The sequence below is a fragment of the Phyllostomus hastatus genome, unplaced genomic scaffold (genome assembly GCF_019186645.2).
Source record: "Phyllostomus hastatus isolate PE091 unplaced genomic scaffold, TTU_PhHast_1.1 phas_contig_254, whole genome shotgun sequence".
Classification (NCBI taxonomy): Eukaryota; Metazoa; Chordata; class Mammalia; order Chiroptera; family Phyllostomidae; genus Phyllostomus; species Phyllostomus hastatus.
This window is the reverse complement of record NW_025333810.1, coordinates 11019972-11035300: the sequence shown is the minus strand read 5'-3', so window position 1 is coordinate 11035300 and position 15329 is coordinate 11019972.

Here is a 15329-nt window from a genome sequence, read left to right as displayed (position 1 = left end):
TCCTACCTAACTATGTTTTACTTAAATTATTATTTAAATTAGTTGGCATTCCTACAGCAGCCCAAAAACATCCTAATCGAAAGGAGGAGCCAGATTGCAAATTAAATGTCAATAATACCCACATGGATAATTGAGTCAATTATACAAATATGTTTAGTATCACAACACTCCACATCCTCTCCAGTGCTGCAATATGCAAAAAAGGTGTATGTTGAATCTACATAAATTATAGGTTCAGATACAAACACATTACCCTACCTGCCACAACTTTAAAAGAGTCCCAATTAAATCACCTTTCGAATCACTTCCCACGTGTCTTAATTCATTGCCTGAAGTAGAGGCACTAACCAGCTAAAACCCTTTTGAATCTCTAGTGAAGTTTTCCATCTTCCTCAGTTGCTTTCAAAACCATAGCTAGGATTTTGATCAAAAGTGCGTCAAACTGAGTTGAGTCCTGGATCCATGTAACCTGGAACATTTAACCTGTTTCCCATTTCTGATCTGCAAAATGGGGGTGAGAACCATGTCTGCTCTTCTGTACTGTGGTGAGAATTAAGTGATGTATAGGTACAAAAAACACTCTACCCTCCCTTATAAAGCAAAGCACAGGCTTCTAAGGTTTTAGAAAGATAGTCTCCAGTGGATACAGAGACCTCTCATTCTTATTTTTTCATTTCCACTGATGGGTGATCATTTCTTATTGCCACTTGCTATAAAGGCTTGATGCAGTAAATAATTTTACCCCTTAAATGAGACCTTCACCCAAAATATTTCTGGGTTCTCTGGAATATAGGCATGTGTATCCATGAAAAAGTCCTTATAATTAATTGTTTACCTCTTGTTACCTGCTAGAAGACAGGAAATGTACCTCCTGGAGATATAATTCCATAACCACACTTTATCCCTAACCCCCAAATTTGTCATCCCATCTTTATGATGGATCTAGAGCCTAGATCTGCTGCCCCTGATCTATTGTGACTATTAAACATGCTGAATGCCCCAAAGATTCTTTCATACTCTTGCCTTCATTTTAAATTTCCATCAAATCCACCTTTTTTTAAAAAAATTATGTTAGTCTGGGTTCTCTAGAAAACAGCATGTTAGTTCTTCACAGGGCACTATAATTGCAGGGAAGTACAAGTTAAGACAAAAGGGAAGGAAGGAAAGAAGGAAAACAAATACAAGGTTATGTGTTATTCAGCTGGTTACAACTTTGAAACCTAGTTCATTTCTCGGTACTGTAGGATATTTCCAGAGAGATTATACTGAGTTGTTTTGTCTTGGAAAAGCCAGGAGGTAGGAGTGAAGCAAGGACATTTGTCTACAGAGTCTTTCATATCTCCTCTGACTTGTTGGTCAAAATTTGTCCTATGGGCTCATACTTCCCTGTACTTCTGGGATATGTCACCTGGTGTCTCTAAAAAAGCACTGGGATATCTCGAGCTTCCATGCGTCAAGTCTGGTAGAGTAGGAACCAAGTCCTGGAGCTGTAGGAAAAGAGTAGTCCATGGCCTAATCCCTAACCATACCCACTGCCAGCTGTCTCCTACCCTACCCTCTACCAAGGGTGGCAGCAAGTGGCAGGGACTTTAAGACTAGAGGAAGAGTTCAGAGTTCTTTCCCACGAGCCTCATTATTGGGAAAGTGAAGCAACCCACTGAAGCCTGGGATGTTCTGAGGCTGAGCATGTCTGTGCAGGTTTATAACTTGGAGAGAGTTTTATTTCTTGAATGGAATCTCAACACAAGAGTTGCTTGGGTCCTAAGTGCTTCACCTCTTCAGTGATGTAGCTTTTCAGTTCAGTTGCTTTACCAAATGGTCTGTCCCAGCACAGCTTGGAGTGAGGTTGGTGACAGCCCTCCACCATGTCCAGAGAGTTAACACTTCCTTCTGAGTGTGACCTTGGTCCTGTTTGGAGCCCCTCCCTTTTGGTGAGTTTCTTCTCAAGGGCTCCACATGGTCTCCTGCAATTTAGCCTCAGTCTGCATCCACCCTCCCCGCCCCAGGCATGATTTATATCTCCAACACTTCAGCAGAAAGGTCGGAGCCTTTTTTCCCCAGAAGTCTCCTCCAACCCTTAAGTAAATCCTGGGTGCACCAAGAAGCCCTGTCCAAATCCACCCGTCAACATTCCAGCTACAAGTGAAAATGATATTTTGGGGGGAAGGGTAACCCACCAGAACAACATCTAAGCCCCGGAAAACCAGTCCAGCTGAAGTAACCTTTAAGTAAGCTTTTGATATATATTGTCAAATTGTGTGCACCACTCCTGCTCTCCGCACCACCACTCAGCCAGTGTTTCACCTGTTTTTAGCTCCGTAATCAGCACTTGCCTCGTGGGTATGACAGAATCATTTGGGATAAAAACAAAGAACACCCTTCTAAATGGCTAGTATTTAATTGTTTATTCTACATTTTTCTCTCCAGAGTCTCAGAGGAATGAAGTTTTAAAATTAAATATTTTTATTTATGAGTTGGTTATGTGAAGGTTCCTATTTAATGTAAGACATATCAAGAATAAAGAATGCATGATTATAATCTAGCCTTTGGATATTTACATACCAGCCTGTGATGTGGACAGGAAGCAAGAAGCTTACGAGGGGGGAGAAAAAATAGCATTAAAGTTTCAGACCACTTCTGCCCCTAAAAAACATTATTTATGTTCACCTACCCTTAACCAAATGGAGGATGGGGAAGTGTTGAGGAGGTAAACTTTTATTAAAATGTAGCAAAAATATACTCTGTGATATATGAACAGATGCCTTTCTAATCTATTCTCAAACTTAAAGTTGAAAACCGTCTCAAATTGTCACCACTCCATTTTAATTTACACCTAGTTCCCTCCATTCTACCCCCAAGAGGCCAGTGCCATTAACAGGGCTGATGTTTACGCATATGATGTGAGAGATATTGAGTGGTTTCTTCAGTAATTTTCACCAGTGAACACAATTTGAAAAGAATTAGATGGTGCTTTCTATAGAGACAAATCAAGTGAGGCATGATTACAGATCCTCTTTTACCCAATAAGGAATTAGGTAATTTTATTTCCTTAAGGAAATAAAAATAGTAAACAACAGAAGTAGACAATAGAAAAAAAAATCCATCAACAGCAAACAAATCAGGAAAGAAGTATAACTTAATAATACACTTGAAAAACATGTCTGCCAAGAAAAGAAACTTCATCTACCTGCATTAGTAAGCGGGAGTCTAAGGTGGTTCCCAACCTATTGAAACAGGTACCTTTGCAAGTTGTCCACAGAGCCATGAGAACTCTCTATAGAGCCCTCAAGTTTGAAGAGGAGCTGAATGGGAGGTAAATAGTCAGCTCAGGGGAAGTCTTGGGAAATCCCTGGAGAATGTAAATCTGTGAGGGACAATGCAGGATGCAGTGAAGGCACTCTTTTGGTGAGGGGAAAAGTAGGTAAGGGGAAAAGTAGAGCAGTGGGCAGAAAAAATAAGACTATATATAATATGCCACATGATGAATAAAAATCTAGAAATTTGAAAAAAAGAGCACAAGAACAAAAGAGACTCTGAAGCAAAAATCTAGCAGAAAAGGTTACAGTGAAGCCACAGTGAAATAATCCTTCCCTCAACCTCCCCAACTCATGGTTAAATGAACACTGGCTGAACCCCCAGGCCCTAGGATCCTTCCCCATACTAAGTGGAAGTGAGAGAATGAAATAGGGAAGTGAACAACCAGGGCTGACTCAGGAGAAATCCGAGGCTCTGGGTGCCATACTTAACGAAGGGCTCAGCTGAAGTGTGGAGTATCTACCTACCCTCAGGGACTGGACATGCCCCCACCCAGTCTCAGAGTTGAGTGAGTGAAAATTAAATCCACCAGCAAATGCTACCCTCAGCCCCAGCTTCCCCTGGGGACTGAGGTGAAACTTTTGTAGAAAAGTAGATAGAATGCCATATTGAGCTATCAAGCTGGCATCCTGGATGGAAAAAGAGATGTCACAGTTAAAGGGAACAGAACTAAGGAGATTCTGGCACTACATCAGAGAAAATAGAGGTCTGGGCAGAGCTGTCCGTGCTAAACACAGCAGGATGAGAAGGAAGGGCACAACAACCATGCAATCACCCTACAGAAAAATATGTGGTCCCGCAGCAGTAAGGCTTGCTTGAGTGTGGTTGGCGGGGTACATGAATGTCTCACATGAGATGGACAGCAATTTGAACATGTCACCTAAAATGTCACATGGTGTGCTTGAGTGTGATATTTCTATATTACAGAACTACATGTTTATGATTTTGTAATACAAAGGGGCATTATTTGTGTTCAGACACTTTGTATGAAATAGAGGTAAACAGCATGCAAAACACAAAAAGATTAAAAAATCAACCAGGAATAAAATATAACCTAAGAGGCAGAAGAAGATCCCATGTGAATGCTCCTTATGATAGAACTTAATAAGAGAATAAATATAGTGAAACAAGAGCTGCAAGACAATTTGATAAAACAACAAAATTAGATATAAAAGCCATTGCGAAATGAGGGAAAGAAACTGAGGACTAAAAGCACACCATTTCCTAACTAATGCATAAATTAGAACAGATGATGCAATTGCAAACAATTATTGACGGAAAGGAAGGGCTATTCATGGTAAGTGCAAAGGAAAGAGACAAGCACAAAGTAGATACTGAGAACAAAGAAAAGCCAACCTAAAGATAACTCTGTTCCAAGGCGAAAAACCCAACAAATAGACACAAAAATACATTCAAATACTATCATAAGCAGTCTCACTCCATTTTTTTTCCAACCCAAGCAAAAGTTTACTTAGAAAGTCACAGAGGTAGATGTGATCCCTGGAAGACATGAGCCAGCTGGGCTGCCTGGACCCAGGAAACAAGTTAAAGGGCACAAGGAGGGCCGTTGGAGGGGGAAAAAAAAGGCAAAGAAAACCTAATTCCAATTTTGATGTTTGACTGCTGACAGCTTTCAAGTCCCCATCACTCCCTCTCCCCTTCTACTCCACATGTGGGCAAGCTGGTAAGGAGGCCCAGGTGCTCCCTCCTTTGGCACTGGCAAGAGTGCCAACCCGACAAGCCCCTGACTACCTGGGAGAATCTTCCTCCCAGCCCCACAGCCTAACCACTATGAAATCCCAAGCCAGTCACCCTTCCCAGCTCTCTCAAGCCATTTTTGAACCCGCTTGGCAGCCTCTCCTACTTGTCCCAGAAAGCCTGGTTCTGTGAGTCATAAACCTTCTCATACCTTCGTGGTGCGTGTGCGCCATCGTAAGTCTCAGCGCCAAACCATACTGGGGTTGGGGGGGGGAGGTGCGGGTCACAACAAATATGTGCTAGGAGACGATCTCCCTATAATGTTGGAAAAACTGAAAGAGCATGTTGTTTTCTGGAAGACCGTGATATAGAACGATGATGCTAGGACAAATTCCAGAAAAATTATCCAATTCCAGAAGAGAGAAAAATATTTTTTCCGGCATCTATGGAAAAACTGTAAGTCACTTACAAGATGAAAAGGAATGAACACTTCTCAGACTTCTCCCAACTTTTAGGAAGAATGCATTATGTCCAGCCAAGTATTCTCAAACACGATTGCGTTCATAATTTTCATGAGTTCTTTTTAGAGAAACCAATAGTTAAAAACAAGCCAACTAAGAGATTAAAGAAAATTTTAAAAACTCAGGAATGGAGGTGCTGTGGCACGTAGGGAATATCAAATCCATATAGAACTAAGATTTAGTTAAAATGGAAGTTATGTTTATGAAATTAAATATATATTTTAATATTTGATAATGTAAAATTTACACATGCTGAGAGAACTAATTTAAACATGGACAAAATAAGTGAAATAAAGTTTTCAGTACTAATTTCCTAATCTTTCATGCTACCTTAAATACATCACTTTAAAAATAAATTGACTATGACTTCTTAATCCTTTAAAAAATTTTACAAGGGTAACAATCTGCAGAACTGTAGTCTGAATATGGCTCATGGGCTGTGGAAATATTGTCCAACTTATTTGACTTACTGTGATGACAGACAATGTGATCAGAGAAATCTTTATTTTGAAAACAATACCAGCAACTTAATATCTACAGCTTGCTTCATGAATCAAATTGTCACTGCTCCTGAAGGCACTTGAATTTGTGACCCCCACTTTAGAGGGATACTTTAGGAATGCACATATATTTGTTAAAGAAACAGCTATCTAAAATAAAGCAACTTCTTCAGTTTACCTTCCTTCTCCAATCCAGTCTAATAAAATAATTTTAATATTTATGTATAGGTTGTATATGTCACACATAGACTGAGGTTGAGATATACATATCCATATAGAGATTATTGGAATTTGGTTTGGCTGATGTTCACAATATTACTTCTGGTTGATAAAGTTTTTCTGTATTTTTTACCTTCTAGCTTGTACTTCTCTGTATTGCTTGGATTTCCAATAATGAGAATGTAGTCTACGGCCATACCGCCCTGAACACACCTGATCTTGCCTGATTTCGGAAGTTAAGCAGGGTTGGGCCTGGTTAGTACTTGGATAGGAGAACGTATTATTTTTATAAAACAGTAAAGTCATTATTCAAAATGTAATAAAAACAAAATAAATTACTTATATGTTCAAGCTTTTTAATATTAGGTATTAAAAGAGGTTCATATGAATAAATATACTTCAGGTGATCCAAATATTAATATCACTCTCATGATAATATATAAATAATATTGAGTTATTAACCATTGCCAAAATTTATTTCTGTGTGTGTTAAAGGAAAGGTCCAAAATAAATTATTAATACTATTGCATTTGAAAAGAATGCACTCATTTATCTCTTCAGTGTAACTATCTTTTATTTAGACGGGGTTTTAAAAGGTTTTCTCTAAGTCTTGGCTTAGATTAGTAAATTGACAAGATGGGCACAGTTATTTTCCTTCAGCTCAAGCCAGCATAGAATTATTAAAGAGAAAGCAGTCCTTCTAACACGTCCAACAGCCAGACGGGTCATGACCTACCTCATTAGAGCCACAGGTAAGCATGCAGATCTTTCAACTCTTCACCCTATTTCCTCCTTGTTCCGACAACACGCCAGCCCAGTCCCAGCTCTGCATCTGGAGCCTAGGAGTCTCTCCTTTGTGATATACTCTCAAACAGAAAAAATGATATTAGGGAAAAAAACTAATATAGCTAAATAACATATTGATTTGAGATAATAATAATCACTATCGGTTCACCAAACACAACAAATATACCATGTTAATAATAAGGGAAGCTGGGGTTTATGGGAGCCCTTTGTACTATCTTTGCAATTTTTCTATTTTCTCAAACTGTTCTAAAAATAAAGTTTATTTTAAAAAATTATATGGAACTTTTTGAGCCATACAGGAAATACTGCTGCCAGAATGACCCATATAAAAATCAGAAATACGGTCATCTCTGTGCTTGCTCATAGCAGCACAAATAGATCATGGGGACAGTGTCGTCGTGGATGCTGTGCTGTCTCACCCATACCCCCCCTTCAGGAAGGAGGGAAATATTGCCCCAGCTGCTGGGCGGGTTGCTAGCTAACAGCTCTGAACTGTTTAGGAATTGCTTCCTCTCAAGAGCACCACCTAGCCCAAGGTCATATCCACCCTCAGGGCAGCCTGTCCCCATCCATTGGTAATGTTACTGATACCTCTCTGAAGGAAAAAAAAAAAAAAAGCCTTAATCTGTAGCATTTGCCAATTTCTAGTATAAATGCTCCTACCTCAGCCCATTTCGACCTACTAATGTTTAATCAATGAATGCACATTTGAGAAGAGATGCACACAATTGCTTTTCCCGAGCTGGTAGGAGTCAGCTCCAGCACACCACTGGGTCTTCCTGAAGTCAGTCTAGGACAGCTTCAAAGAACCGTTTCAACTCCAGAGCCTCCTGTGAGGCCAGCTGAATGCATAGTATGACTGCATTGCAGCCCACCCTCTCCCTCTACCTAATGCTGCTTCCTTCCCATCTCTTTCCAGGTTTTGAACTCAAGAGCACCCCTTAACTATCTTCCAGCATGCTAATGTCAGCTCAGATTCTGCTTCCTATGGAATCTAACTTGCAACAGGGATTTTTTTCTTGGACAAACTGCTCAAGAAGCTTTTTATTCAATGATTGTATAAGGTGCCTGAAGACAGGGATGATGGTGATGATAACAGTAGTGCTGGTAGTGATGGGATAATAAAGGGAAGGAAAAGTTTGTGTCTGATAGTCTCTTGAGTTTTATTCAAACAAGGTTTCAGGACATTTGTCAAGTGGGAATGACAAAATAGAAATGATAATGAAATATTTAAATTTAAAAAATGTGTTACTACCCTGGAAACCCAGCAGACCTTGCATAACCATGCCTTCTTCACCCACATTCCCCTCAGCATGGAATCGATGATGTCTCCACCTTCACTCGATGTGTATTTTTTATCTACCCTGTGCCAAGCTCTATGCTAGGGATCTGGTATTTTAACAGCATAGTACTTCCCTATAAGGGACTTATAAACTAATGTGAGGCCAAGAAAAAAAAGATAAAGATAAAGTTTAAAAGTTTAAACAAAGCTTTAAAAAAAGTGCTGTGATTTATGTGAGCACGAGAAGGGTGGATGCTCTGAACACACAGTGATAGCCACCATTTATCAGGCCCGGCTTACTGTGTGCCTGGCATTGTTTTAAATGCATTACAAGCATGATTTCATTAACTCTCACAACAATCCTGAGAGCTGTTCAACTTTAACAGATAAGGAAACTCACATGAGAGTGTGAGTAGCTTTCCCACGGTCACTCAGGGAGTGAGTATTGGGTAAAGCCAGGATTTGAACACCATGCGCTAACTCAAGACCCAGAACTCTTAACCACTGTGCTGCTGAGAGACTGGATCTAACAGAGCGTACAAGTGGGCTGAAGACAGAAACTTCATAACAAAATGACGACATAAGAGGCTGGGAAGAACAGTCATAGAGGAAGGAGGGCAGTCAAGGGTTGAGAGGGTTCCAAAAAGCAGAGTGTGGCCTGAAAAATCAAATAGGGAGAGGAGGTCAACAAAAATAGAGAGAGAGAGGTCCCTGGGCCTTAACTACAGTGAGGTCCTTGGGGATCTTGGTAAGGGAAGCTGGGAAATGAATGAATAAGTGACAGAGGAGCAAACACAGTGAGTGTGGAGTATTATATCTGGAAGCCTGGCTGTTCAGATAAGGGTGAGCATTAGGTATCAGGTCAAAGAGACACCTTTTCTACAATTGGTTTTGCTTTGGTTTTTCTAAGAAGGGACAGATTGAGCATGGATAGTGCATGGGTGCTAAGTTGACCTACCTCGCTTCTCTTCCACCTTTTTTTGCAACTGCCCCTGATTTCTATTTGGAGTAATCTTTTCTCACCCTCAATGCTGTGTAGGCAGAACTACTAACTTGAGGGGGAGGGTTCCTTCACCTGTGCTAAGACCACCTGACACTCTCCCCAGGGACTTCAAAACTTGAATGACTAACACCAGGCAAAAAAAAAAGTTTAGAATTGATTTATCCAGCTCTCATTATAAAATCTATGTATGACTGTTCAGGCCTGACCCTAGGCAGTTATGAAAGCTTTACCTGGAAGGCCTCACAGGGAAAAGCTGTTCTCCCCACACCAGCTTGGGGCACAGCCAATGCATTACAGACTGGGGACAGTACAGTCAGGCCCCCTTGGGCTCCTGCTCTTGGCATATTTGCATTCTTAGCCCCAGTGGCTTCACTTCTTGGTCTCTTAACTGAGGCCTTGAGCAGGTCTTCTTCAGGCATCCCTGCTGAGGCCTCCTTGCCAGGAGGACAAAAAATCTTAAAGACACCTTTCCCCACCCAGACTCAATACCCACTGCTTTTCAGCTTCTAGCACTCACCCCTCGGGGCTCCCCCATCTCAGGGTCTATAAAACTGCAGGAGCCTTTAGCTCAGCGCTGCTAGACAGTGAGATGGCCCCCTTGTCTATGCTGATCCACTTACCCTCCTCCAGTGCCCACTCCATGGAGGAAAATAGAACAGGGGGAGTTGGCATTTTGTCTGGTTTTAGCCTCTTGCTTATACCATGGCAGTAAATGATTAAAGGCTTCTTCCCTTTTGGTTCTTTGCTTTAATCAACTACTTTGTCACCTGACAGCTCAGCTCTCAATCTCTCTGGCTCAGCTGAGCTCCTGAGAACTGGAACTGTTCACGATGCAGTGCTACCCGGCTCCACAGAGCTGCTCTGGCACCTGTTCTTCCCAAAGTGGATTTAACATTTCCTTACACGTGATGGGCCTTCTCTCTCTCTCTCCCTCTCCCTGTCTCTCTCTCTCTCTCTCTCTCTCTCTTTCTCTCTCTCTCTCTCTCTCTCTCTCGCTTAAATTATCCAGAGCTGTTTGCAGATAAAAACCCTAAGTGATATTGGCATGCCTATATCTTGATCATGAAAACCCAACAGAGAGTAATAGTGCACACATATAGAAAAGGAAGAGGAGAAATAACTAAGACTAATACAGCAGAGCTCCTGAAGAATCAGAGGAAATGGGATCCAGAGGTCATTCCAATTGACTGGCCTTTGACAGGAGGGAAATCGTTTCTCTGAACCTAGAGGAATAAAGGCAAGAAGAGGCTTGGGTAAGATTTGTATGAGGATTTGGGGCAGGGCAGATAATAAGGATGTCAAAATTACCTGGGTTGGATGGACTCTAATATTTCTAAGAAGGAAGAAACCTTGCTGAGATGACAAAGTGGTAATGAGCTAAAGAGGCCAAATATTTAAGTAGTAGCTGTGCAGGATGGCTGAGGAACTGACTGAACCAGGGGGACCCACCGGCCATGGGGATAGGTGAGATCATCAGTCTGTGTACCTGGGCAACTTCACCACAGACAACTTGAGAAAGAGGCAGTGGGAGTAATGTATTTTATCTGAAGTATCTTCTAAACTGTATATTTTTGTTAAATGAATTCTTTGTTTTCAGTTATAATTTTGGAGCAAAAAGGTATCAAATCTATTTCAATAGTGATGTCTTGCTTTTGTTCCTGTGTGAAACTTAAAGTACCTATGAATGGCCAGCAGAGGGAGCCAAAACCATGCGTGGGCATTTCTACATAGCTTTTAGGAAAGTGGATTAAAAACTACAAAATGCAAATGAAACTCACTTTCCAAGATCATATGCAAAAACCATAGAAATCATAGAATTTAATGCTACTCTGCTGCCAAGTACAGCATAGAAAATTTCAAAGCTAGAATGAGATTCTGAATCTCAACTAGTTCGAAGAAGAAGCATTCCTCCTGCTTCCGATTTCTCACTCTCTCTCTGGGACTTGTCTGGAGTAACTCCCCCAAAGGTGGGTAATTTATATTCTATTTCAGTGGCAACATTCTGTGAGTTGTATCAACACTTTTTTCCAGTTCCCGTTGCCGGGGCCTATTGGTTCATACTGGATCCAGCAGTGCTGAGAAGAAACAGGATGGCCTCCAGCTCACATCTCTTGAATCAGGAGGTAGGCATGTACCCTCTTTCTCACGAAAGGGAAGGAACGCATTTCTTGTAGAAGTTTGTTGAAAAGCATTGGCTGCAACTAAATGTAAGCACCTCTGTTTTCTGCATGATACTTGCCTTAGGGTGTTTTGTTTCTAAGCAAAAGAATCCAACTTTGACTAACTTAAGAGGGAAAGGAATTTATTGAAAGGATACTGGTTTGCCTTATCCTTTCAATAGTTTATAACAGAAATTTGGGGAAAATACTTTGTAATGAAAAATGATAATGTTTATTTTGTATAACTTTATTTCACAAATTTGAAAATTTAGATAAAATGGATAATTCCTAGAAAAATATAACTCTGAAATTAATATGAGAATAGAAGAAAATACACTATAACTTATTTTTATAAATGAATGCATAATTTAAAAACCTTCTATTAAACAAACAAACACAAAACCCCTTCAGGCTGAAATGGCCTCACTGGCAAGTTCCAACAAATATTTTTTTAAAAGATAAATAATGTCATCTGAAAGATGTCAAAGGAAAAAAAGACGAATCATTGTGAGGCTCACATAACCTTAGTACCAAATCCCAACAAGAGACTTCCACTTCCAGAAAGACATTCTTTTTTATATTCCTCTCAGTAAGTACAGCTAAAAAGGCTTGACATTGTAAATGAAGCACATAAGACAACTCTAATGTGGAGAGAGGAAGGCAGGCTGGACAGGGGCCTCAGACACAGGAAGGATGCAATGGTAAGTGGCCTGGGTTTCCTTTCTACTTCCTATATCTCAGGGTTTGTTGTTTTTTTCTTCTTCCTTAACCATTGTATTCTTAGGACCTCATAAAGTAGCAAATAGGAGGTGCTTGATGTGTGAATGAATGAATATCATGGAGTGATGTATCTATTAAGCATGCAGGGCTATAGAATTCATTATTGAAGAAAAAGCAAACTCAGTCCCCAATCTCTTTCAGTTTGTTATATCTCACCTAAGCATTGGCCAATTTAATGAGAACAGAGAGCTATACATAAGGAAGGGGAGAGAACCTGCTAAAACTCTAAGCACATAAGAAGCTCCTTGTTAGACAAGGATAGCTATGATAAGAGAGTCATTTTTCTTCCACAGAGTAAAGAAAAATACTGTGAGAAAAGCAGAATTTTAGGAAATCTGTGAATATGGAGGAGAATATTCCAAATCTAGGATTGAAGTATAGATTCTGGAAAAGAAATAAAGTATGAAATCTGCTTAGGCTAGATCAGATATATGGACCACTTTCCCAAATAACCCAAAAGCTGTCTTTTGCTGCTATAGACCCCAGGAGAGTGAAGAAAACAAGAAAAAAAGGAGAAAGAAGCAAGAATGAAAGATTTTCTATTCATCATTTTATATGAGAATATAAGCTAATCCAAAGCACCCAATGCCTAGAACACACTAAGTGTCAGTGAATGCTGGAAACCCACACACGAACGGCACCTGCTTGCAGGGCTGCCTGGCTGTGCAGCCCCAGCCCGTGTCCTTGGCTGTGCTGCCCGTATGGAAAGCACCACCCCCTGGATGTAATTCGCAAAGAACCTTCGTGGCCAAACACTGCAGCCCTGCGCCTGTAAATGTTTGCGTCTCCACAGCGTTATAGAACCACAGTCTTGATATCCACCAATATCCAGGCCGGCATGGTTCACCTTCCAGAAAAGCAAAGAAATATATAAAGGTGAGGTTAAGTGATTTTTCTGTGAGTTCGTATCCCAAGATTTATACCTGAAATGGATCCAGGCTACTGTGGGGGAAAGGGGTTACGTACAAGGGGATTGTCTGGACACTGTATAGATATTCTTTAGTTCTTACAAATTAGACTCTGATAAAGTCATTCTGCCAACTGATGTAACATGGCATTCCAATTGTAAATCAGTACAGGATGACTGTCTAAATTCTTCAGTGGATAACTTTATATTGAAATGACCTTTCATGAAATAGCTTTCCTTACAATTTCTACACATATTCATTTAGACACCCTGCCAGCATTAAAAGATAACCAAGCAGAAAGAGAAAAATCCTAATAAAATGACAATTTCCTTAGTTAATGTAATCAGATAGGGCAGCCACATTCCTTGTTAATATGAATTTAGTTCAAATAACTAAAGAGCTTTGTTCACTTTGTGATAAAATTAGATACTTGCAAAATAGGTTTCTGACAATTCGCATAAATTTATTTTTGTAATAAGCATTTAGAGCAGGAGGCTTTTCTAAATGTTAGCATTGGCATTAGGTGAGGATGAAATAACCTGACTTCTATAAAAGCACTTCATGAAATGCCTTGCTAGGTTTCAATGAAAGCAGTATGAGGTGTCTGCTTAGTAAGTGTGCCATTTTTTTTACCTTATTTTATGTATTGCCTTACTCAGACAACTTACCAACATAATCGGCCAACACACTTTTAAACCAGATCATCTCATCTAATGTTCAAGACTGAACGACAAGAGGAGTGAAAAGGGGAAAGTGCTTTAGTGTTCATTTGCCCAAGATTATTTTCTAATACGAAAATTGGACAGCTAGCAATAAGGCAGTGTTTCGCAAACTTACTTGCTCCTGAGATTTGCCTGGGGTGCGTGTTTATTTATCTTTATTTATTTTTACTTCTTGTGTATGTATTCACCACCCCCAATCAAGTCCCTGTTCGTTACCATTTAATGCTGCTATACCCTCCCCAGCCTCGTCCTGCCTACTCCTGGCAATCACCACACTGCTGTCTGTATTCATGAGTTTTTCTCTTTCTTTTCTCTTTTGCTCAATCCCTCCACCCTTCCCCAACAGTTGTCAGACTCTTTGAGTCTGTCTCTATTTTGATTGTTAGTTCAGTTTGCACATGAGAGTTCACATGCGTGTGGACTCATGAGTCCACATGTGTGTATTTGTGGTATTATGTCCACATGAGAGTCCACATGAGAGTCCACATTTGTAATACCACAAATACACATATGGTGTTTGTCTTTCTTTGACTGGCTTACTTCACTTAGCATAATGTTCTCTAGGTTCATATCCATGATGTCACAAAGGGGTAAGATTTCCTTTTTTACAGTCAAGTAGTATCCAATTGTGTAAATGTATGACAGCTTTTCTTATCCACTCATCCACTTACAGACCCTTGGGCTGCTTCCAAATCTTGGCTGTTGTAAATAACACTGCCATGAACATAGAGGTGCTTACAGTCTTTTGAATCAGTGTTTCTAGCTTCTTCTGATAAATCCCAGAAGTGGAATCACTGGGTCATAAGGCAAGTCCATTTTTAATTTTTTGAGGTAACTCCACACTGCTTTCCATAGTGGCTGTCCCATCTGCATTCCCACCCACAGTACAAAAGTGCTTCCCTTTCTCCACATCCTTGCCAAAACTTGTTTGTTGATTTATTGATGAGAGCCATTCTGACAGCTGTGAGATGGTATCTCATTGTGGTTTTAATTCACATCTCTCTGATGATTAGTGACACTGACCATCTTTTCATATGTCTATTGGCCAGCTGTATGTCCTCTTTGGAGAAGTGTCTCCTCAGGTCCTTTGCCCATTTTTTAAATTAAGACTGACTGTTGTTTAGTTGTATTAAGTTCTTTGTAAATTTGGGGTGTTAATCTCTTATCAGATGAATCATTGGTGAATATGTCCTCCCATTCAGTGGGCTTTCTTTTCATTTTGTTGATGGTCTCCTTTGCTGGGCACAAACATTTTAAAAGTACGGATTCCTAGGTCTCACCCCTAGCGGTGGTGGTCCCTGGGCCTGGGATGTGGCTCAGGGACGTGTATTATTAAAGCACCTGAATAAGGGGAAATGCTTGGTGTCGTGGAGGGAATGCTGACCTAGCCATCGAGTTCACAACACCGGGGTTGC